This window comes from Antechinus flavipes, chromosome 1 (assembly GCF_016432865.1).
Source record: "Antechinus flavipes isolate AdamAnt ecotype Samford, QLD, Australia chromosome 1, AdamAnt_v2, whole genome shotgun sequence".
NCBI lineage: Eukaryota > Metazoa > Chordata > Mammalia > Dasyuromorphia > Dasyuridae > Antechinus > Antechinus flavipes.
Window position 1 is genome coordinate 344,928,490 of NC_067398.1, and position 23,390 is coordinate 344,951,879.

Genomic DNA, 23,390 nt, shown 5'->3' on the forward strand with positions numbered 1-23,390 from the left:
AAGTGCACTGAATAGCACTAGACCAGGAGTCTTGGGAACTTGAGTTCAAAATGCCATCTCAGACACTTAACTAGTTGTATGATTTTTCAGTAAGTAAATTATAACTTGCATGTGCCCATTTCCTTACCTGTAAAATGAGGATAATAATAATATCTATCTCTCATCATTGTTGTGAGAATAAAAGTGACATCTGTAAAGCACTTTGCAAAACTTTAAGCATAATATAGAGGCTAGCTTTTTTTAAAGTAATCCCAGTGAAAACTGGAAATTAGTATGGCAGAAACTAGGCATTGACCCACACTTAACACTGTACACCAAGATAAGGTCAAAATGAGTTCATGATCTAAGCATAAAGAATGATATTATAAATAAATTAGAAGAACATAGGATAGTTTACCTCTCAGACCTATGGAGAAGGAATTTGTGACCAATGAAAAACTAGAGATCATTATTGATCACAAATAGAAAATTTTGATTATATCAAGTTAAAAAGTTTTTGTACAAAGATTAATACAGACAAGATTAGAAGGGAAGCAATAAACTGGGAAAACATTTTTATAGTCAAAGATTCTGATAAAGGCCTCATTTCCAAAATATATAGAGAACTGACTAATTTATAAAGAAACCAAGCCATTCTCCAATTGATAAATGGTCAAAGGATATGAACAATTTTCAGATGCAGAAATTGAAACTATTTCTAGCCATATGAAAAGATGCTCCAAATCATTATTGATGAGAGAAATGCAAATTAAGACAACTCAGAGATACCACTACACACCTGTCAGATTGGCTAGGATGACAAAAAAAAGATAATGATGAATGTTGGAGGGGATGTGGGAAAAGTGGGACACTGATACATTGTTGGTGGACTTGTGAATGCATCCAACCATTCTGGAGAGCAATTTGGAACTATACTCAAAAAAGAATCAAACTGTGCATACCTTTTGATCCAGCAGTGTTACTACTGGGCATATATCCCAAAGATATCTTAAAGAAGGGACCTCTATGTGCAAAAATGTTTGTGGCAACCCTTTGTGTAGTGGCTAGAAACTGGAAATTGAATAGATGCCCATCAATTGAAGAATGGCTAAATAAGTTGTGGTATATGAATGTTATGGAATATTATCGTTCTGTAAGAAATGATCAATAGGATGACTTCTGAGAGGCCTGGAGAGACCTACATAAACTGATGCTAAGTGAAATGAGCAGAACCAGGAGATCATTATACACTTCAACAATAATACTATGATGATCAATTCTGATGGACGTGGCTCTCTTCAACAAGGAGATGAACCAAATCAGTTCCAATTGTTCAGTAGTGAAGAGAACCAGCTACACCCAGAGAGAGAACTATGAGAAATGAGCGTGGCCCACTACATAGCATTTCCACTCCCTCTGTTATTGTCCGCTTGCATTTTTGTTTTCCTTCTCAGGTTATTTTTACCTTATTTCTAAATCTGATTTTTCTTCTGCAGCAAAATAACTATGGATGTGTACACATATATTGCATTTAACATATACTTTAATATGTATTGTTCTACCTGCCATCTAGGGGAGGGGTTGTGCAAGGAGGGGAAAAGGTAGAACAGAAGGTTTTGCAAGGGTTGATGCTGAAAAATTACTTATGCATATGTCTTGTAAATAAAAATAATAATAATAATAATAATAATAATAATAAAAGGTAATCTCAGCTTTGAAATAATATATGACCTTAGCCAAGTCTTTCATCTCTATGGGGCTGAGCACATAGTTAGTATTTGATAAATATTTTTTTACTGAAGAATGACACCTAATGTCCTTTCCAATTCTGACAATTTCTTTTAACTCTGCTATGGGAATAATGGAGATTTTTGGAGATTTTATCTACAACTGGGCAGGATCTCCTGGAAAGCTTCATGAAGTACACAATATTAGAGGTGCTGAATGTATAAAATAGTCAGGATAGGTACAGAAAAGGGAACAATAAGTTCAAAGAAAGAAGAGGGAATAGCATTTAGTAAACCCCTACTATATGCCAGGCACTTCGATCAGAACTTTACAAGCATTATATTACTAGATCCTCACAACAAACCTGAAAGGTAGGTGCTATTATTATTCCCATGTTACAACTGAGGAAACTGAGGCAGACACACATTACTTGATATAACCAGAATCATAAAGCTAATGTCAAAGGCTTTCAGGCATTCCTGACTCCAGGTTTAGCACTTTTTCCCTCCAGCACTTTTAAGTGTGCAAGTTATCAGATATGTTCAGGAAAAAGCAGGTAATTTGATTTGAGCTGAGCCTCTTTTGAACGTAAAGTAGCAATAAGGAAATAAGTGAGTCTACCTAGATCCTGAAGGTCCTAGAATGTCAAACTGAAGGCAATGGTGAATCATTAAAAATTATGAGCAAGACTGCTAACTTTTATATGCAGATATATTTATCTAGTTTTATTATCAAATTCTTAATTTTCACATAGCAGTAAAACAAAGCATTATGTAGCAACCAATGTAAACCTGTCATTTTTCTTTTCATACCTAATGCTAACCTTGGGCTAATTACAGGTTTTCACAATTCACAAAGTTTTAAGTAATCAGTTAATTCCTAAGACTATAATAAACCAAAACAATTATCAACTATATTACATCCACTTCAAAATACTGCTATGTTTTGAAAACATTTCATCTTATCCCTGATATTTCAAATTTTAATTCAGGATAGTCTTACTAGTAACAAAACAAACTGGGTGTTTTGAGGGTCTACCTTTTTCCCTTCTAGGAAATCAAAATAATGAGAACATTTTCAATATTTCTCTCAAGTCAATCTTAGTAATCAGCTATGAATAGTTGAAAAGGCATGCTAACTAAGTTTTAATATGTGCCATATTAGGTCAAGGTAAAAATAAAAAAGTGGGACATCCTCCACTGGCAGCCTACTCCAAAAGTACATATTATAACCTCAAAATAGTTCCGTCAATTTTGACTTAAAATCTTGAAGGTGAGGAATAAAAAGAGAGGACATCACAATTGTTCATATTCACCAACTTTAAATGGTCAAATTCTTAAAATACACTATTTACCATCACCCTGAATCAGCTGTCAATAGACTGACTGCAATTTTTTGCCCTATCAGTCAGTATTCTGCACGAATGAAAAATCATGAATTAAATATAAGCCATTTCAATTAATTTAATTACCAAAGCATAATCTCACCCAACTTCTTTAATAAACACTTCCCTGAAAGACACTTAATAATCATTACCACAAACATTATCTCAAAGCAACCCTCCAAATTTCATTAAGATTAAGAATTAGCTAAGTGATAAAGAAAGCAAACTCAAAATTACCAAAGCCTTAATACAAAACCAGCTTCGATTTACATTTCATTCTGTCAAAACAGCATTTCTCAAAGAAAGAAATTAAGCTCTTTTTAAAATCTTTCTTTAACGGTGCCTATCCAATATAAAACCAGAGAGGAAGGTTGTCCTGGATAGGTTATACAATGCATGTAATGTGAAGAAAGTTGTTTTCTTTCTGGATGGAAGGATGGATGGAGAAGCAAGAGGGGGAGCGAAGAGACAAGAAAACTGAGGAGGAAGAGGAGGATGGTGATAAATAAGGAAAATCTAGCACCCGGCCAGGAATCATACGAGAAAAGGAGAAAAGAAACTGCAGGAAGATGGAAGGTTAGGAAGGACGATTCGGGGAAGGAGATGCGCGGTGCATCCATCAAGCAGCTGGAAAGGGACTCGCAGCGGGGGTCACTAGGGGTGGACCGAGGGAGGGAAGAAAGTAGGTGGAAGGAGAAGGCAGAGGAGGGGGCGGCCTCACAGGGTGGGATGGCTGGAGAGGAGCCGAGGAGACTCTGTGTGTGGTAAGGGGAGGGACTTGCTCCAAGCGCCATTTTCTCCTTCTCTCCTCGAAGCGTTTCCTTTCCCTGCCCCCCCGCCGAAGCCCAGGGCCAGCCGCCCCTTCCCCCATCGCTCGGACCCCCCACACACACACCACCCCTGCCCGTCCCGCTCCAGTCGGCCCCGAGCCGAGAAGCGAACCAAGGGCACAAGGAGGGAGCCCCACTCTGGTCCGCACCGCCGCATGGTCCCTGCCCTCGCCGCGGAGCGCGCCGCAGCCCCAAACTCCGAGCCTTCACCCCCGCCCCCGGCCCGCGCCCCTCCGCGGCCACCCTCCGGAGTCAGGGTTTCTTTCTAAGAGGGGAGGATTCGACAGCGGGGCCAGCCCCCAGAGGCGCCTACAGCTGCAACTGCAGCTACTAACGCCGCTGCCGCCACCTCCTCTTCCTTAGCCGCCCAGAGGGCGCGAGGCGAGGGGGCACGGGGTCCGCCTCCCTCGTATGGGAGCCTTGAGGAGGTCAGGGACTCCGCCATTTCCCGCCCCGGGATCCCAAAGCGGCCGCTCGGCCCACAGCACGCCCGGGCTCGGGCGACGCCGAGGTTGCCCCGGCCTAATATGGGGCCCCGTCGCGGCGCGGCGCGATCTGAGGAGGGAAGGGAAGGGAAGGGGAGGGCAGGAGGCGCCGGCCTCGATGACTCACGCTCCGTTCCTGCTGCCGCACACTCTGCTGTTAGCTCAGGAGTGACAGGGAGCCGGAAATGACGAAAGGAAAGAGTTGTCCCACCCCTCCTCCCCTGGGGGCGGAGAGAGGGAATAAGTTAGGTATGGGGGCGTGTCCTCTCGAGCGAACCCGAGACTCTTTTCCAGGTGTTTAAAGGAACCGCGTCCTTTCTTGCAAGAAGGAAGTCAAGAAAGAAAGGAAGTTGCACAAAGAGACGTGGAAGTTTTATCCCCACAAAAGCAAGCTAGTGGTGCTTCACGCTTTGCCATCTTTGCCAAAGAGCATCACTCTTTGCCAGGCTTTTATTAATGTCAAAACTTAGCAAATGAAAATATGTTGAGAATAACATTTAAAAGCAGTAAAAGCAGAAAAATTCTTTCAACAAATATTTATTAAGAATCTACCGTAAAAAAAGACAGCTTGGAAGACTGAACAAGGTGCTAGAATGCCTGGGGTGGAATCCCAGCTCTACTCATTTACCTGTATGTGACATCGAGGAATTCACTCAATCTCTACGGTGTCAATCCCTCACATAAATTCCCTTCCACTGATAAATACTTGTTGACGTGACATCCAGCTTTAAATCTAGGATTCCATGGGACATTGATTTTAAAACATAAGGGACTGTTAAAGTATATATTGTTCGGTGGAGACTAAACCCATGTTTAATAAAGTTTAATAGTGGTAAAGTAGTAGTAAATTTTAGGAGTGGTTCTGGCTTGCTATCAATTACATTATGATTGGACGATACCAGGTCTCCTCTTCTACTTCTCATTCTATCATTATTATTCTAAAAGAATTATAATATACTGTCCCTGCCCTCAAGAAGTTTAATTGCCTTCATAATACCTACCTAAGAAGGAAAATAGTTGTCTGTGAGTTAAATAACAGTACCAGAACAGTACCAGCACAGTAACACATTTGTTAACCAAAAGAATTTGTAAATTCCAAGGAAGTGATGTTTGAAAAAACTCTATAACAGCCATGAAGTGCCTGTAAATATCAGGACTAATTGTCAGTAACGTTGTTAGAAAAGTTGGGAACTTTCAGGAATATGTCCCAGGATAAGGATTCCTTCCCCTGGTCCTTTTTCCTCCATCCCTTCCTGACTGAGCCAGCTGCATATGTTCAGCCTCTAATTCCAAAGATATCTCTGCTTTTCTTGCAACACCCACAGATCTGAAGGATGCCAAGTGATGCAGGCAGCCAGGAGAGCACCTCCCCCACCTGTATGTGAGTGGGCCTTGCAAATCCTGAGTCTCACAGGTACTTTTAATACAAGCCACAGGGCCTCTTCATTAGCTTCTCTACTACCAATCTATGCCAGAATTTCCCCTGCCCTTCTCATGCCCAGGTCAACTTTTAAGTGAATCTGTGTTCCCACGTGATTTTTTTTAATGGAAGATTAAAAGATTAATTAATTAAGAGGTATCACAAAATACCGATTATAATTTCTATTAGAGTTCAGAGAAAAGAGCCATTATAGTCTAGTGTGTTCTAGTAAGGGAAAAGTTGGGCATAAAGCTCTGCATCTGAGTAGAGTTTGGATAGTAATTATAAGAGGCATAATGAAGGGAATGATCCACTTTGGGGGGAATAACTCAAGGTGTGGAGCATAATAAATCAGAGAAAATGGAGAAAAAGCCTGCCTAGGAGTAAATCTAAATTGAATGAGTCTAGAGAAGCTCCTTCTGAGAAAAGCATAACCACTGGGCTGCAAGTGACATAATATTGAGAGCTGTTTTTTTAGCAATGAACCAAAGTACAAGAATATCTTTATCCCTTTTGTCTTTGGAGATTTAGTCAGCTACATTCCATTATAACAATTAGCTTATTTTTTAGTTTAGGTAAATGACACCTCAAGTTCACATGGTCTCCTCCTCTATAGCTTTATGGAATTTATATCAAATAAAAAGTTAGAAGTACATCTAAAGGTTTTATCTATGAGCATAGCTTTTTTATATATTGTATAGATCTAAACATTTCCTATAAATTAATTCATGGTAGTGGGGTAGAAAGGCCATATCATCAACTGTGATGCTTGTTTCACTTAGCTACATTTGTTTGAACTTATCTCCTTTCCCTTAATTGGTGGTAAAGTACTTTTTTGAAAATCAAAGCTTTGTTAAAGTTTGTCACTTTAATAAGAGACTCTAGGATTAAATCTGAGATCTCTGAAACAGGCAAGGATTAGTGGTAAAGTGGTGGAGGGGTTGAGGAATACTATCCAATAAAGTAAGGTTTACCTCATTAGAAATGAAAAGATAAAATCTCCAGGAAAACTGGGTCTTGACTGCCAATGCTATCTATCCCCTCCTTACCAATTTCACAATCTCAGCCACTTTAGGGATAGGAAGAGGAACTAGGAAAAGGACCCAGGATTCATCAACCATCACATTATTGTGGTGCCGTGGAGGACAGGAAAGAAGAGAGTTGCAATGAAAATGTAGTCAGCTGTGTCAAAAGCTGAAGAGAGGTCACCGGAAGTAGAAAAACTGAAAAGAGGCTATTAGATATGCAAATAAGATGTTACTGGTGGCTTTCGAGAGAGAGGTTTCAGCATAAAGTTAGGTACAGAAGCTAGATACCTTAAACAGGAGTAAACAGAGTGAAAGAAATTGAAGTGTGAGTATTTGTTAACTTTAAGGGATGGTTGTTGTCCCTTGTTCTCAAAGAGGACCAAAATGGCATGATTATTTAGAGTTAATTAGATCATGTTCCACTGTGGCTGATCAGACCAATACAAATCATAATTTTTCTGCTACAAGGATGAATACAGAGAGGCTTGGAGAGACCTACATGAACTGATGCTAAGTGAAATGAGCAGAACCAGGAGATCATTATACACTTCGACAACGATATTGTATGAGGATGTATTCTGATGGAAGTGGATTTCTTTGACAAAGAGACCTAACTCAGTTTCAATGGATAAATGATGGACAGAAACAGCTACACCCAAAGAAAGAACACTGGGAAACGAATATGAACTATTTGCATTTTTGATTTTCTTCCCGAGTTATTTTTACCTTCTGAATCCAATTCTCCCTGTGCAATAGGAGAACTGTTCGGTTCTGCAAACATATATTGTAGCCAGGATATACTGCAACATATCTAACATATATAGGACTGCGTGCCATCTAGGGGAGGGGGTGGAGGAAGGGAGGGGAAAAATGGAAACAGAAGCGAATGCAAGGGATAATGTTGTAAAAAATTACCCTGGCATGGATTCTGTCAATATAAAGTTATTATTAAATAAAATAAAATTTAAAAAAAATTGTTCTGCTACAGGTGGCATACAAATAGTCCCTGTGAAATTTGGAGTGGCTTCTCCATCTGAGAATCTTGAGTTTCTTCTAAGTTAATTCAATTCCGCTTTGCTTATAGAGCACAGCACCTTCTCTGATGAGGGCATATTTGCATATTTATGCAGTAAGTGTATAAGTGTGTGAGATAATATATGTGTATGTGTGTATATATTTATATAAATACGAACACACATATATACACATATATGATATACTTGTCTTCTATTAGAATGTAAGTTCCTTTGAAAATAAAAATTATTATTTATTCTATCATCAGGATGGATAGTTTTCTGGCACTTAGAAGCTTATTAAAAACTTGATTGACTTAATAAGCACTCATTCAAGAACTTTGGCAATGAAAGGGAGAGAAGTAGAACTATAATTAGAAGGAAAAATAGAGTTCAATAAAGGTTTTTTGAGGTGTATATATATATGCATATATATGTATAATATATATAATACATATGTTTATATATGTATATTTTAGATATATATATGTGAGAGAGAGAAAAGGAGAGAGATACACAGAGATAGAGAGAGGAGAGAAAGGGAAAGACAGTGAAAAAAGAGAGAGACAATGAAAAAAGGAGAGAGTTACATAGAGATGGAAAAAGAGAGAAGAGAGAGAGAAAGGGAGAGAAAGAAATGGAGAGAGAGAGAGACAGACAGAGAGAAAGAGACACAGACAGAAGGAGAGTGAAGAGGGAGGAAGAAGGGAGTTGAGCAGATTTGAAACAAGAAAGAAAAAGTCTAGTGTAGAAAAAGATTGGACATACTACTTAAGCCAGAACATGATTGAAAAAATTTCAAAGGATTTTGGAGGAGAGAGAATTTTGACCACAGGTAGAATTTAATAATAGCTGACATTTATATATTTATATAGTGCTTTAAGAATTACAAATGTTATCTCATTTGGTTCTTTCAACAATCCCAGAAGGTAGTGTTATTATAAGTCCCACTTTACAAACGGGAAAATTGAAGCTAAGTGACTTGCCCAAGGTTACATAATTCATAAGTATCTGAGACAGAATTTGAACTTGGGTTCTTCAGACCCCAGGGCCACCATTCTATTCACTACATTACATAAACTGTCTATGTTAACCTTAAAAGCAGAAAGGACACCTCTTACTGTAAGACTGGGGGGAAGGATAAGAATCATATCAAGATATATTTAGAAAATGTAAAAGCTGAGGAAGCTCTCAATTGATGATCTGGTTCTGTGCTGGTTTTTATAGGGTCAAGTTCATAGAGGTAGCTGTAATCTAAGAGTTCTGACCCAAGCAGTCATTGTGATGATAATCATTTCCAAGTTTTACCTGACCACTGGGTTGTTTCTAGAGTTAATTTATTGATAATTGATGGATTGATAGGAGAAAGAAGAAAGGGAAGCAGGTGAATGGAATTAGGTGCTTAAGGAAAGTAACAACGTTTTGGAATAGATTCCAGTGGAAAGAACTTCAGAGAATCAGAAAGGGATTTCTTTCTTCTTCTTCTTCTTCTTTTTTAAATTTATTCTGGTGAAGCAATTAGGATTAAGTCACTTGCATAGGTCACACAGCAAGTAAATATTAAGTGTCTGAAGCTGAATTTAAACTCAGGTCCTCCTGGCTTCAGAGCTATTTGTAATAAGCCAGAATTCTGGAGAAATATATTTGAGGCAAGGATTCTTACAAGGTGTTAACACAGTGGAATTGATAAGACAATGGTTATCTAGTTTAGCATGGTGATTAATAATTCTCTAGTTCAGTATGATTGATTTAATCTTACAACAAATAACGATTCCCTAGTGATATAATGTTTGGCTTATACTCAGTACAATGAATTGATTTAATTGTAATATTTATCTGGTCTGCACATCCAAATGTAATGTCTTGCTTTCTAGAGCCCCCACACGGAGTGGATTAAAATAGTGTCCACACTAGCTCCCTGGAGGATCTCGGGGCCAGCCCAAGTCTTTGGTCTTAGTGGAGAAGTGATGAAGGCAGGAGAGCCACCGTGGGGCTAATCAAGTCTTCTGTGGCTGAGTTTGTCCCCAGTTTATATTCTCTATTACAATTAAGTAATAAGTCTGAGAAAGGCAGAGCAACTTTGTGATGGAATATGAAAGTCATTTAGGGCTTTGGACCTAAAGTGGTCTCTTTTTCCACAGGACTGGGTTATGAGAAAAAAAAAAGCAGAGAAGTTCAATATTCTAGAGTTTAGTGGGAATTACCTCTTTAGACTTTTGGATAAACCTGTTTGTTTAGTACCAGCTGCCAAACTTCATGAAGTATAAGCCAACCTTTATACTCTTTTAACAGATTAGTAGCTATAATACTTAACTGTGAGAATCTTAACCACCAAAAGATGATATGAAACAGCCATGAAAATGAACACAACGTCTGGCCAAAAAGAAATCCTGCTCAGGAAAGCATGGAAAAAAGGAAAGCAGGAAGTGGACCAAAAAGAAATCTAGTGTGTTTGACCTCTCCTCCTTTTCCCCTACTTATTTTGGTTTTCATTCAGAGTATGTGTCTTGGCGGAAACTAGAAAGTATATTAGCTACCTGCTGCCCAGTTTTCTTAGGCTGATTTAGGGGGGAAAGGGTATTACTAGCTAAAGGACTGTGAAAGAAAACAATAGAGTGAGCTCAAATTTAAAAGGAATGATTTTTGGTGGGACTGATGATTTCAGAAAATAAATCTCAATCATATGAAATTCCTGTTAAAAGGGAAAAAAAGCAACAAACTAGTATGGAAACAGAGGTTAGAGACTAGTTTAAGAATGGGCCTATAATTTCATTGATATATGTAACTATATTATGAGAAACCTCATTCTACCAAAGCAGTCTGACACTTTCTTTGAAACTTAAGTCCCCGAGAATTGCCTAGAGCAAAGCTTATTAACATGAGTCATGACCTTATGGGAATCGTGTAACAATGTGGGATTGGTGGAAAAATTTGGCAACAATAAAGGTATTAGATATTCTACAGGGATATAGTTCTTTATGTAAAAATAAACAAGTATGTCCATCTCAGTAAAATGCAATTTTATTTGTATGTGTGTATGTATATATATATATATATATATACATACACACATATATATACACCAAAGATTCATTTTAAAATAAATTTTTTTATGATTTACTATTAGTAAATGTTTGATTTGTAAACATACTTTATATACCTCTCTCCCCCAGGGTTGAGTAAAAATTTCTCTGACAAAAGGGAGTTGTGAATGGAAAAAGTTTAAGAAGCTCTGGCCTTAGAATACTGTTTAAGTGACATGCATAAAGTCACACAGCTAGTACATGTCAGAGGCAAGATTCTGAATATAGAAATTAACCAATTAATTCCATATATAGCATTATCCCATAAGATTGTTACAGGAAATAGATAATGGGCTACTATAAATCAGCTTTTAGCATCCCTTTACAAGAAGACAATAATATTACCTCTTTATTCCCTCAGCCCCACAATTGGAAGATAGTGGGGTTGGCAAGCATATAAGAACATACTTCCTAACACTATAGAGAAAGTAGGACTGAAAACTAAGAAAAGGCATGTTCTTTTTGTTTCTGGCTTTTGTTTTTTGGTTTTTAAATTTTTATGACTATATTTTGTTTTTACGTTGCTTTCATTTCTAAATTTACCTTTTCTCAAGGTAAAATTTACTTTTACCTCCTTTACTCAAAGAAACATCCCCCGCAATAGGAAAAAAAAAAAAAGAAGGGGGGAAAAAAGAGAATTCAGCAAAACCAACCAATATATTCACTGAGTCTTAGAGTATATGCAGTGTTCCACAATCATAATCCCCTATCTCTACAAAGAAGAAAAGGAAGTATATTTTCCTACTTCTTTTTTCTGGACCAGAATGAGTCATCATAATTGCATAGTATTAAGTTTTAATATTTTTATTGAATTTATTGAATGCATCTAGGAGAGGAAGTGGGAGGGAAAGGGAGGAGAAACTGGAACACAAGGTTTTGCAAGGATCAATGTTGAAAAATTATCCCTGCATTTGTTTTAATATTTCAATATTTTAGTTCAGTTACATCATTGTAGTTTTCTTAGTTCTGCTTACTTCAATTTGTATCAGTTCATGTCTTCTGATTCTTCCCTTATTTTTTTCATTTTCATCATTCCTTCCAGCACATTAATAATTTGTTGTAGTAGAAACTTGCCATGTGTCTCCCTCTGTTAGAATGTAAGCTTTTTGAGAACAGGGACTACCTTACTTTTCAATGGTGAATAGCATTTTCCATCATGAATCTTTTGGAATTCTCTTAGATCACTAAATTGCTGAGAATAATTAAATCATTCACAATCCTTTATCATACAATATTGCTGTTACTGTGTACAATGTTCTCTTGGTTCTGCCTCCAAGCCATCTCCAGTCATCCTGATTTATATCTGACCACTGGACCCAGATGATTCCAGAGGAAAGAATGAGGCTGGTCATCTTGCACAGCCTCCCTCACTCAAATTCACTTCACCTCCCTGATGTCATAGTAGTCTTCTGGAATGAAATTCAAACAACAGATCATTGTATTGCTGAGAAGTCAATCATAGTTGATCATTGTACAATGTGAATGTTACTTCATACTATGTTCTGCTTCTGCTAAAATGTTATTTAAAGAAGAAGAAGATGATGATGATGAAGATGATGAAGAAGAAGGTGACCACCATCACCATAGGAAAGAGGAACTCAACTATCTAGCATAGCTTACTAGAAGATAAGGACCTCAAAGAAAACAATGTCACACTGATATGGATGTGAAATTCCCCTTCAGCAAGCCCACAAGATTTTTCATTTGATATTTTAAGTATCAACTTTTCAGGACAGAATAGCACTAGCATAAGTTATTGTTATTGTTGCTTGTTTAAGTCTTTGTCTATAAATACTAGTATTTATCAGGTTTTTTGCGTTTATCAGTTCTTTTATGTAGAGAAAAAAAATCTCATACCTGATTTAAATTGAACATTGAGTACCATTGTATTCTTTCCTTTTGTGAGAATCAGTTCTAAATCCCCTGAAACCTCTGAGTTGGGATCATAAGAGGGGAAAAAGTGTGATGGGGAACCCCTCTTCAGAGAACATGCTCCCCCAGAATTGAAACAAATCCTTACGAATAGTTCCAAAACTAGGGATCCTTTAATGGGAAAGGAGAGAGCTGGTATTATAGTCCACCTAGACCCAGCAGTAGCTTTGTGTTCTTTTGTATACTATGATAAAATGGAGAGAAGTACAAAGAGTTCTAGGCACAGAATTATGAGACATTTAAGAGGGGAGGGATCATTTTTGGGATAAGCAAGTGGCAGTGATGAGGCTCTGTGCAGGGCAGGGAGTTGTGGGAACCCCCTTCTGGTCGGCATAGGTCCTTCGTAAATGAATTTACAAACCCAAAAAGTTAAACTGGCAAAAGAAGTTGATTATTAGAACTGAGAAGTCAGCTTTTGCAGGCTGCCTTCCTTAGTGGCAGGGTAGCAGAGAAATCCTCTAGTAGAGAAAGTTTTTAGGGTCCTTGTAGAGAAATAGGTGAGAGAGAGGAGAGGGAAAAAAGAGGGAGAGGAGAGGGAGATAGTTTGAGGCCTCCCCTCATCAGCAGTAACAGTGTTTGGGTTTTATCCCAACCAAAGTATAGCTGTATCCCATTTTACAGATTTGGAATCTTTTTTTCCAAATGACTAAGTTTGGAATTTAAGGAACTATCATCTTGAAATATTTTCTTTCTCTCCCTGCTTTATCCCATTTTATAGATTTAGAATCTTTTTTTCCAAATGCCTGAGTTATAGAATTTAAAGAATCAACATCTAGAAGTCAGTATTTCTTTTCCTTTCCTACTAGGACCCTGATTGTAAATTTAAGCAAGTAAGATCCATTTGTTCATATTAAATACTCCTAATTACCTAGGATCCAGATCTTCTTAGCCTCTTTTGGTCCTAAAGAAATTTCCTCTCTCAAATTGAGGTTCTCAGCTCTCCTACTCTTTTCACACCATCTTAATTACTGAATTGGAAAGAAGATTCAACAGTAGTTCCGTAAGAAAAAGCAAGTTATGATTTGGCACAGAGATCTTTATCAAGATATTTAGCTTTCTTGAACCTCAATTTTAAAATTTTTTAAATTTTAATTTTTTTTTGCTTTAAAAATGAGCAAAGCCGTGACCAACCAGGAATGTGCTGGAACCTCCTAGACCTGACTCTGGAGGGACATTTGTTAAATTTTCAGTGTGAGCATTTACACCCAGGAAATCAATAAATGTTACAAATCAAAACTTTATTAATTTTTTGTTGTTACTGTTGTCTCCACTTTAAAAAGTGATGGAGAAAAGTTTAATGGAGATTAAATTTAATCCCCCTTCACCCCCTACCCTAGGCCAAAACTGGTTGTTAAGTATTTACCTGAACATAACAGACCCTAACAAGGCCTCTTCAGGCTCCTGTAGGATTCCAATAAGGTAGCCAATATGAAATAGTTTGTCTCTGTATAAATGAAGGTTCTTCCCTGATTACCAGATAAAACTGTTTCTCTAATTACCTTATTACTCAACTAAGTTGGCATTTGTTATTTAGTTATTTCTAGATTGTGCCTGTAAGCAGTGAAGATAAAGGTTTAAATTCCCCAAGGAGAGGAACCCTGTTATTCTTCTTTTTAATTCCCTGTACTGTTCTTCATTTAAGCATGCAATGTGCATTTATTAAGTTCTTACTATATGCCAAGTACTGTTCTAAGCCCTGAGAAATAAAAAGAAAGGCAAAACCAATACCTATTTTCTTTTTCTTCTTATTATTATTATAGCTTTTTATTTACAAAACATGTGCATGGGTAATTTTTCAACATTGACCCTTGCAAAACCTTGTGTTCCAACTTTTCCCCTCCTTCCCTCCCACCCCCTTCCCTAGATGTCAGGTAGTTTAATACATGTTAAATATGTTAGAGTATATGTTAAATCCAATATATGTAACAATCCCTATTTTCAAGGAGTCCAATATGCAAAGAACTATGTACACACAAAATATATACATGGTAAACTAGGGGAAAATTTCAGGGTTAAGTCTGAGGAGGAAGGCACTAGCAAAAAGGGAGACCAGGAATGATTTTTTACAGAAATTGGTATTTTAGCTGAAGCAAGTCAACAGAAATCAGGAGGCAAAGAAAAGGAGGAAGAGAATTATTATCAAGTGGGACAGTCATTGAAAAGGCATAGGATTGAGGGATGGTGTATTGTGTAAGGAATTGCAAAAAAGCGAGTGTCCCTTGATATTTGGCTATACATAGGGATAAAAATGAAAGAAAACTGGAAAGGTAAGAATGGGCCAGAATGATGTTATTGTTCATCCTTCCTGTCTGAAGAGGAAAGGAGGGTGGTATCTTGACTTGAAAGTAAATTGGGTTTAAGTGAGACAAGATTGTGAAAAATATCTAGCTTTTTTCAGAGAATCCAGTAGCAAGATATAGGTCAGGATGACTGAATATGGCCCAGATGCAGTGGGAGACCTTGCCTTTTTAAAGCTAATGTCCTTTCTTGATCTGTTCACTTGAGATAACATCCATTCAATAATTAAAAGACTAGGTAAGAGTTGAGGCAAAAAGGTGTCTAGTTTTCCTTCAGTCCACCAGGATATAAAGGATTTTGAATGCCAGAGGATTTTATAATTAATCCTGAACTTAATAGGGAACCAATGGTGTAACTAAATGAGGAGGTAGAGTACGGTGTCATTCATAGTTTATCTAGACCCTCCTCTTCATTTTAAAGACTAGGAAACTGAGATCCAGTTTGTTCAAGGTCACACAGAATAGTCAGCTGCAAAGATGATATTTGACACAGAAACCAACTCTCTTCAATAATACAATTCTACCTCCATAACCTACTTCTAGCACAATGGGATAAGGCTGTTACTAAGCCATTCATGACAACGGATGTGATGTGTTATAAAAGAGAATAACCTACTGTGGTTAAGGGAGGAGCAAGGTAGAAGCAAATGACATCTGAAAAGTGATTTTATTAGAGAGATTCTCAAATGTGGTCCTGGTGAGGTGTGCATAAAATGTGCTTAATGGCCCCATCACTAAGCCTGTGGAACCCAGGGATCACCAGGCAGAACCTCTCAGAGAGCTACTTCAAGCAGTGATGTCAGATGTTCTTTTCTTTTCTTTTGAATGGCCCAAGCCAAGACCTTTTACCTTTGTATTTGAACATCCACCACCCACTCTCACCCAATAATACTTATATATAAGTAAAACAGCTTAGCAACCAATCAACCCAGGGAACTAGTCTGGCAGTGTATGTAGCATTCTTTACCTATAGCCCCCCCACTTCTCCCAAGAAAAGAAGGTTCATTTACTTATCTATTCTCCAGGCCTAAGAGTAATCATTTTATGTTCACAGAATTGAGCTTCATTTAGGGTTCGTTTATATTATTGTAGTCTATTTTTTAAGGATTTCAGTAAAGTGCCCAGCCTGGAGTCAAGAAGACTCATCTTCCTAAATTCAAATCTAGCCTCAGATACTTAATAGTTGTGTGACACTGGACCAAGTCAAACCCTGTTTACCTCAGTTTCCTCATCTGTAAAATGAGCTGGAGAAGGAATTCCAAATCACTCCAATACCTTTGCTGAGGAAATCATAGATTCATGCAGAATTAGGCACCACTGAACAATCACAACAAAAGTCTGTTTTGCTTAGTTTTGTTTTTACTTTATCACAGCTGCTTCTTGGAACTAGGAAACCTAATCTCAATCATGTAGTCAGATTAAGTGCCTTCCCTTAGTATCCTGAGTTATTTACTGTGTTCCTACTGGGCTAGAGCAAACTGGCATTGACAAATTTACCTAAGGTAATTTTTAGGAAAGGCAGTGTGATACATTGTTGGTGGAATTGTGAATACATCCAGCCATTCTGGAGAGCAATTTGGAACTATGCTCAAAAAGTTATCAAACTGTGCATACCCTTTAATCCAGCAGTGTTTCTACTGGGCTTATACCCCAAAGAGACACTACAGAAAGGAAAGGGACCTGTATGTGCCAAAATGTTTGTGGCAGCCCTGTTTGTAGTGGCTAGAAACTGGAAAATGAATGGATGCCCATCAATTGGAGAATGGTTGGGTAAATTGTGGTATATGAATGTTATGGAATATTATTGTTCTGTAAGGAATGAACAGCAGGATGAATACAGGAGAGGACTGGCGAGACTTACATGAACTGATGCTAAGTGAAATAAGCAGAACCAGGAGATCATTATATACTTCAACAACGATACTGTATGAGGATGTATTCTGATGGAAGTGGATCTCTTCGATAAAGAGACCTAACTCAGTTTCAATTAATCAATGATGGACAGAAGTAGCTACACCCAAAGAAAGAACACTGGGAAATGAATATAAACTGCTTGCATTTTTGTTTTTCTTCCCGGATTATTTATACCTTCTGAATTCAATTCTCTCTGTGCAACAAGAAAACTGTTCGGTTTTGTACACACATATTGTATCTAGGATATACTGTAATCTATGCAACATGTAAAGGACTGCTTGCCATCTGGGGGAGGGGGTGGAGGGAGGGAGAGAGGAGAAAAATCGGAACAGAAGTGAATGCAAGGGATAATGCTGTAAAAAATTACCCTGGCATGGGTTCTATCAATAAAAACTTATTAAAAAAAAAAAAAAAAGGAAAGGCAATGTTCTCTATCATCATAAAAAGTGGCTACAGAAAAAAAAAGTCTACTTTCTTTTTTTTTTCCTTTTCCTTTTTCTTTTCTTTTTTCTTTTTTTTTCTTTTTTTTCTTTTCTTTTCTTTTCTTTTCTTTTCTTTTTTTTTTTTTTTTTTTTGCTGAGGCAATTGGGGTTAAGTGACTTGTCCAGGGTCATGTGACTTGTCCAGGGTCACACAGCTAGGAAGTGATAACTTCAGGCTAGAGATCTATCCATTGCACCACTTAGCTGCCCCTTATTTCTTTTAAGATATAAGAATAATGCACTTTCACCAAAATAGAGTCAGCAAATCATTTGAAATAAATTCTTAAGATAACCAATACAAAATGGTTTCATATGTTAATCTGACTTTTCTTGGAAAACTTATGATGGGGAAGAAAAAAAAACTATCTGCACCTGCAACTATCAGTCTCAGCTGACTCCAACTTTATCTTGTCAAAAGCTGCCAGATATTTAAAGTAGATATTCAGAGCTGGAGAGCACCTGCAGTGGGAAGTTATAAATAGTCTATTTTTGAGATTCATCATTTTCACTTTGACTCACTTTCCTTTTTACCTAAAAACTGTAAGAAACCCATTATTGCCTCTCTCCTGGACTTTTGCACTAACTTCCTCAAAGATCTGCAGTTTCACCTACTTTTCAATTCCAGCACCAGCTAATAAGCCAAGCAATTACTATGAGCCACATACAAGCAAAAAAAAAAAAAAAAAAAAAAAAGACAGCCTGTGCCTTCAAAGAAAATGCACTCTAAAGATGGAACGAAACATATGAAATGAAATTGAAAATGTGGAGAGGGTTGGGGAGAGCTGCTAGTGCTGCTGCTTCTGGTAGTGCTGGTGCTGCTCGTGCTGGTACTGGTGCTGGTGCTGCTCGTGCTACCAGGTGAATGGAATAAGTATGGCTAATCTGAGCACTTCCTTAAAATGCAGGTCTGAAAGGAAGTCACCAATCAGAGAAAATGACCAAAGGCATCGGGATTTTCCAAGATGAGAAGACTCTTGGGGATTTATGAAGAAAGAAGTCCAGAGAGCTGGAACAGAAAGGAGAGGAAGAACCATGGCAGATTAATCTTTCTAATGCACATGCTTAATCTTGTCCTCTATTCAGTTTAAAGAAAGTCAGCAAACATTTCTATATTTTATACCTTCCTTAAGCTTGCCACTCTGGTAGGGGTTAGGAATACAAAAATAAAGACAAATTAGTCCCTGCGCTCAAGAAGTCTACCTCCTATCTAGGAAAATGATATTTACATAGATAAGCTAATATAAAACATACACAAAATAAACTGAGTCATTTCAGAATAGGGGTGGGTAGGACTGGAGTACTAACAGCTGAAGACATCTTCTAGAAAGGTTTCCTATACTACATAGATTGACCTGTAAAGGAAGCTATAGGTTTTAAGAGGCAGAGGTGACAAGTGAATGTATACCAAGCCTGGGAGACACAGCCTGTGCAAAGGTGTGGAAGGAGACGATGTAATGTCGTGCCTGAAGAACAGTAAATAAGCCATGTAGAGATCAAGGCTGGGAGAGGAGATTATATGGTCAGTCTGGAAAGACAGTCTGGAAAGAAGCTGGACCATGAAGGGCTTTAAATTCCAAACGGAGGAATTTTTTTTTATTGAGTCTTTTATAATTACTCTTTTTTTTAAATAACTTTTTATTGACAGAACCCATGCCAGGGTCATTTTTTACAGCATTATCCCTTGCACTCACTTCTGTTCCAATTTTTTCCCTTCCTCCCTCCTACCACCCCTCCCCCAGATGGCAAGCAGAACTTTACATGTTAAATAGGTTACAATATATCCTAGATACAATAAATGTGTGCAGAACCGAACAGTTCTCTTGTTGCACAGGGAGAATTGGATTCAGAAGGTAAAAATAACCCGGGAAAAAAAAACAAAAATGCAAGCAGTTTATATTCATTTCCCAGTCAAACAGAGGAATTTTAATTGTACCTTAAAAGCAGCCACAGATGCTTCCTGAATAGTAGAGAAACATGGTTAGACTTAGAGTCTAGAGATAATGGAATAAATATCTACTATGTGCCAGGTACTGTGCTAAGCACTTTTTATCTCACTTGATCTTCATTCAGCATTACTTCTAATAGAGTATTCCAATTTGTCTATAATATGGCGTACGTTAGATAATGACAGAACGATTAGTTCAAGTCACATTGTAGTGCTCCATTCCAGTCCTTTATACTTGTGTTGGAGCATTCTGTTGCTGAGAAGAGCTTAGACATTCATAGTTAATCATCATATAATATGACTGATACTGTGTATAGTGCTTTCCTGGTTCTGCTCATCAAAGTCTTTTCCAGGTTTTTCTGAAATCTTGTCTGCTTGTTTTTTAAATTGCACATTAATATTCTATGACATTCATATAACACAGTTTGTTCAGCCATTCCCCAATAGACTGACAACCTCTCAACTTCCAATATTGTGCTATCACAAAAAAAAAAATTGCTGTACACATTTTTGCACATGTAAGTCCTTTTTGCACTTTTATAATTTCTTTAGAATAGAGACTTTGTAATGTTATTGTTGGAACAAAGGATATAAAGGGTATGCACCTTTTGGTTGCCTTTGGGGCATAATTTCAAATTGCTCTCAAGAATGGTTGGATCAGTTTACAACTCTACCAACAATGCATTAGTAACCCAATTTTCCCACATCCTCTCCAACATTTATCATTTTCACTTCTTGATATATTAGCCAATCTAATAAGTGTGAGGTTGTATCTCAGAGTTGTTTTAATAGGTATTTCATTGTTGTTTTAATAGGCATTGATCAGAGGATCAAGAGTGATTTAGGTCATAAATTGCGTTGATTTCTTTATCTGAAAATTGCCTGTTCATATGCTTTGATCATTAGTCAATTGGGAAATGTCTTGTATTCTTATAAATTTGTCTCAATTTTCTATACATTTGAGAAATGAGGCTTTTATCAGAGATATTTGCTATAAATAATCCCTTATGACAATTAGGAAGAGATTTTGCTCAGAGATTTTCATTGGCTCCCCATAACCTACCAAATAAATTCCACGTAAGCCTGAAATAAATGTTTAACCTGAAATGAACTTCCATAATTTCTCTCTAACCAATCTTTCCACCATTATCTATCTCTCCCTCATGTACTTCATGTTATAGCCAAACTGGAATACTCACTACTCTCTCAACATATTCCTTGAATCTCTTTTCTTCCCAAACAAAATATATTTGCTAAGATTAAATCTTTGTCCAAGACTCAGGTCTGATGCTCCTATCTCAAGGGGCCTTTTTTGGACCTCCCCAGCTTAAAGTATCTTAAGTTCACAGAATACTTTATATTCCTTTTATGCACTTGTTATCTAATCATTCAGTGATGTCCGACTCTGTGTAGACTGTATGAAAGAGGTTTTCTTCACAAATATACAAGAAAGTTTTGCCATTTACTTTTCATGAATGTCCCCATGTTATAATTGAGGAATTGAAGCAAAGAGGGGCTAAGCCACTTGCCCAGAGTCTAAGTACTAAGTGTAATAAGTGTCTAAGATCAGATTTGAATTCAGATCTTCCTGACTTCAAGCCTAGTGCTCTATCCATTGCCCCACCTAGCTACCCCTAATATAAGTGTCTTGAACTAACATATTATAATTTGGTTCATTTTTAATTTGTATAATTTTATCTTTCTTCATACTTTATTACCTCTACAAAACTGTAACTCTTCCAGAGTATTTTGCTTTTGAATTTCACCCAAGCATAATACATTGTACACAGGAAAGGAAGGAAAGAAGAGAGGGAAAAGAAATAACACTTTATAACTATTAATTCATTTTATCCTTACAACAATGCTGAGAGGAAGGTGTTATTATTATCCCCATTTTGCACTTGTGAATTCTGAGGCATGCAGAGATTCAACATTTTTTCCAGTCACATAGCCAGTATATGAAGATAAATTTGAATTCAGGGCTTCTTTATTGCAGGCTCAGTCCATTACACACTTACTGTGTCACCTAACTAAAAGCACTTAATTAATGTTGGTTGAATGAATGAATTTAAACAGTCCAATTTATAAAATATCCTGAAATGAACAAACTAATCTAACTATCTTTTTGGGCATCCCCTAAACCAATGTTTTCTACTTTTATTCTAAAATTCACTAAATGCTTTGAGGCTAAACATATATTGATGAAAATAATACATTCTGATCTAAATAACTTCAGAATATAGAATACTCACAGAATATATAAGTGTTAGGGAAATTTTGGAGCTAAATGAAGGAAACAATTTATCTTCATGCAGAAAATTGTTGTATATACAAGGAAGGAAACAAGTTTTATCAGATGCCTACTATATGTTTGGCACTGTGCTAAGCATTTTATAAATATTATCTTATTTCATCTTCAGATCAACTCTGGGAGATAGATACTATTATTATGATTATTTCCATTTTACTATTATTATCTATATTTTACAGTTGAGGAAGCTAAAGCAAGTAGAGTTGTTAAGTGACAACAGAAAGTGTCTGAGATTGAATTTGAACTCAAATTTTCCTGATTCAAAATCTAATGTGCTATCCACTGTAATACATAATGTACTTGGTGATGAGCCAGGGGATGCTGAGGACAAACCTATTTAAGACCAGAGAGTCTCATTTCAAGGTTGGTTGCAAGGTGATTTTTTTTTAGCATAGGAATTCTTAAAGGTTATCCATTAAGTTACACAAGAGTTGTGAGCTAAGTCAGGGTTTCTTAAACTTTTTCCATTCTCAACTCCCTTTTGCTTGACAAATTTTTATGAGACCCTGGGTATATAGGTATATATAAAATAGGTATACAAATCAAAATATTTATTGATAATAAATCACTATTTCATAATCTCCACATTCTTTTATGTGACCCCATATGAGGGTTTAAGAAGTTTTGATCTATGTCAATTTTAGAAGCATTGAGTGACAGAATTAAAGATACTCAAAATATAATTTCATATTTAATATTTTAGAGGGGAAAGTATCACGAACTTTGAAATTTTCTTCTTGTTGTTGTTCAATCATTTCCAACTCTTTGTGACCCCATTTGGAGGCTTTCTTGGCAAAGATATTGAAGTGATTTGCTATTTCCTTCTCCAGCTCATTTTACAGATAAGAAAATCAAGGCAAACAGGGTTAAGGGACTTGTCCAAAGTCACGCAGCTTGTAAAAGCTTCTAGAGCTGGATTTGAACTCAAGAAGATGAGTGTTCCTGTTTCCAAGCCCGAGGCTCTGTGTACTATGATACCACCTAATTTAATCATCTCATCTGGCATGCCAAGATTCTGAAGAATAGAATTTGGAAAACACTTCCTTAAACTAATTTCTCCATCATCTGCTGAAAGATGTCTACGTCGAATAACCATTAGTTCAACTAAATACAACAAATGTTTATCATTAAACTTAATAATAATTTATCAAGTATTTACTATAGGCAAGGCACTGGACTAGACATAGAAAATACAAAATAAAAACCTATTTCCCTTAAGGAGCTCATGTTCTGCTAAATGGCATTGACCCTGCTCTCAAGGAGCCTCTACCAACTAGTAAGAGGGAGGAGGCAGAGGTCAGGGAAGGAAGAAGGAGATATATAGTCAATAGGGATTGACAATTTATTCAAAATTTATTCCAATTGCTTGGAATTCCAAATTCCAATTGCTCCAATTCCAAAATTCTTTTAATTGCTGAGATGTTTGTGATATTTAAACATTCAATTTGACCAATGAGAGGATTCTAGCCAAGCAATTCCCCCTCTTCCTCCTTCCTGTTCCTTAAAGAAGTTGTTCAGTTGTTTTCAGTTGTGTTTAACTCTTTGTGACCCTATTTGGG

At 37.0% G+C, this 23,390-nt stretch overlaps 1 protein-coding gene across 4 annotated transcripts in view; it reads right to left on the minus strand.

The window, feature by feature from the left end:
* SUB1 (SUB1 regulator of transcription) overlaps nucleotides 1–4,644 on the minus strand; it is a 51,193-nt gene extending 46,549 nt beyond the window's left edge. For 3 of the 4 annotated variants that reach the window (XM_051969546.1, XM_051969549.1, XM_051969548.1), the window contains exon 1: nucleotides 4,534–4,644. The gene's annotated coding sequence lies outside the window, so the exon portion shown is untranslated. The remainder of the gene's footprint in view (nucleotides 1–4,533) is intronic. The other variant, XM_051969547.1, reaches the window with a different exon arrangement.
* Between the last annotated feature and the right edge of the window lie 18,746 nt (nucleotides 4,645–23,390).